This window comes from Azolla caroliniana, unplaced genomic scaffold (genome assembly GCF_043228905.1).
Source record: "Azolla caroliniana isolate FFs.n. ecotype wild unplaced genomic scaffold, voAzoCaro1.0.p SCAF_1, whole genome shotgun sequence".
In the NCBI taxonomy this organism is placed as follows: Eukaryota; Viridiplantae; Streptophyta; class Polypodiopsida; order Salviniales; family Salviniaceae; genus Azolla; species Azolla caroliniana.
This window is the reverse complement of record NW_028230436.1, coordinates 34760346-34763325: the sequence shown is the minus strand read 5'-3', so window position 1 is coordinate 34763325 and position 2980 is coordinate 34760346.

The following is a 2980-nucleotide window of genomic DNA, read 5'->3' as shown; positions in this document are numbered from 1 at the left end:
GCGACATGGTGAGATTGGTATCTTCAAGCAAGTATGCATTGTTATCTGCAAAGTGTTTGAGATCATGGACTACAATTAGCTTCCACCTCAATGCTAGTAAACCTACAACTATGGAAGACTAAGGGATCAAAGAATAAAGAGAGTAGAAAATATCAAACTTTACTTGAGAGCCTCTCGCCGCCCCCCCTTTCTCTAGGTCGAGGACCGAGGTTTCTATCATGACGTAGATCAAATGAATATACTACTCATTATTTGGAATCATGAAAGAGGGCTTCCTGTGCATTTGAGGAAATATGCAAGGTACTTGTGCTGTCAAGACATACTTGTTTAACATGAATACTTGCACTCTCAACACATACTTGTTAACTTAACACTTTGTTAACAATAAAGCTTCCCTATGGTGCTAAATTTTTGGAAGGAAAAATATCACACTTGCTTCATTATGTGTCGATAGGTTCCTTGATGGTTGAAGTTTTTTTGCAATGCCAATTTATAACTTTGGAAAGATGGGAGGCTCATGTTTCACACATTGTATTACTACATACGTTGCACAAAATAGGAAAATTGTACTCACTCATTGATACATGCATGCTAGAGCACATCCCTTTGTCCATAATCCGCACCATTGCTTTCATAAAAAATAGTTGCTATTCTCTTTTATGTGAGATCGAGTGTTGGGAAACATGTGAGGAGACTCGTCAACCATGTACGCTTTGAGTACCACACTTTGACACATTGTGTCGTTGTTGATCACATTCGAGTATGCTTTCTACGCATTGCCAACCCAATCCAAAGCATTGTCCCAATTTCACTCTCAATTACAAAGCTCACAACTAAACTCCACATACTATTGTGGAATTAATTTACTTTTGGTTCCATAGGTCATATTTAACCTCCAAGAGCAATAACAAAATCTCTCTCTCTCCCCCCATTAAATCTATCTATCTATTTATCTACCTATCAATATGTGCCTTTATATCATTTGTAATACGCATCAACAAATTTTCAATTTATGTCCTTTGTTCGCTTTTTATTTATGTGAATTTATACAATGCAATGCCTTTCACACTCCAGATCCATTTGAAGCACATTGGGTATTCAATTAGATACAAAGTTAATTTGGTCTTCCTTTGCCTCAAAGTGAGCCAGCCACCCCACACCCCCCCTCCCCCTCCCATGCGGTCCAATCTCTATGTTGTATCATTATTTGTACTTATACTCACATCCTTCGCAATGTAGAATATCATCAGCTCACTTGCATCTATCACGTATATTCATTTTTTCACTTTTAAAATTAAGTCTATGCATCTTTTTTGTATATATTCTTTTACTGTTACAAGATTATTTGATTTCACATTGTGGTAGTAAAAACAAAAAATACCTGTTATATTTACATTTCCTTGAATGCATATAAAAGATGTGGAATATGAGGAGAGGCATGCTCATCATTAACGATCAATGGTTTGGAAAGGAAAAAAAGAGAGGCTTGAGCTCCAATAAATCACAACAATAATTGAATGTATTTATTTCAAAAGAAATATGGAGCATGCTATACTCCTTCCGTGCTCACTTTTATTAAGGTGAATGACCATGGTACCAACTTAGGCAAAGTGAAAATCTAATACCAATTTGTGAACTCTATGTTAAATCTTTTGCCAAAACCCTTTTTGAATTTGTCAATCTTTAAATTTTGCACACCACACCTACTTAGTATTATTCTCTCAAATCTAAAATTGAGAGCTCTTCAATTTTTATAGAGAAGATTGTACTTTTGGGTCAATCAAAGTAATGGGTATTAGATTCAAATGTAATTTGTAGATAATTCCTTTTCTTTTCCAAATGATTGGCTTATGCATATGAAAGAGAGAAGATGACACATTGAATTGATGGATGAACTACAAATGGCTTGCACAAACTCAATATGTGATGAGTTTCACATATAATCCGCTGAAAATTTTATATTGAGAAGAAAATGTTTATGCTAGTAAAGATCAAGGAATTTCAAGTTGTTCTATAACCATTCCATGAGAAAATTAGAGAAGGTTTTCTTACAAATTACTCCTCGTAACTTGTAACACACACACACACACACAAACATATACATATACATATTATATAAGAGGGAGATAGAGAAGGAGGGATTACATTGCACAAACAATTTTAAGTCGACGAAAAATAAATATGTAAATACATAAGATATAGCATGCTATAGAGTAAAATATGCATTTATACGAAGTCTTTGATTGAGAGTCATAATCAAATGAATACTAAAGAAAGCAAATGCATCATGGTTACCACTTCTAAGTGGTGATGACATCCCAATTATATATATTATATCAAAGCCATATAAGCTAAGAAATATCACATTATTAGCCTTTCAAAATTTTAAATATATTTCGCATATTTTTGGTTAATACCACTAGCACATGCTTTAAATTTTTGTATATTTTGATGAATTTTGAATAGTTAGCAATTTCTACTTGTGGAACATTCGACCCTTTGTTTCGCCATGTTAAAATTTGAACATCAAATTATATGAGATTGCAAATGGTGGGATCAACAAGTCCTTAAGCCCATCACCATATGAAATTAATATCACAACGAAAGCATCACCCAACTCGCTATTCAAGAGGAGAGGTTGCACTCGTCATAGATTAGAGGACGATGTACGAAAAGCATAGAGATGGGACTCCAGGGAAGTGTTGCAGTATGGGTATGCATGGGTACATTTTTATGGGAAAGTGCATGTGAGGGGGGACAACCAAAAAGAAAAGAGAAAATAACATCGACAAATAAAGGGTGGTGATGCGATCAAAAAACAAACCCTTTAAAAAAACAATTATACAAAGAGCAAAGAAAAAATTAGCATCACATATGATGCCAGCAAAAAGGCATAAAGGTAAAGGAGACTCCATCATATACACACCATCTCAAGGCATTCTCATCCACTCTCTATCAAATTGTATTATGATGGATGGGA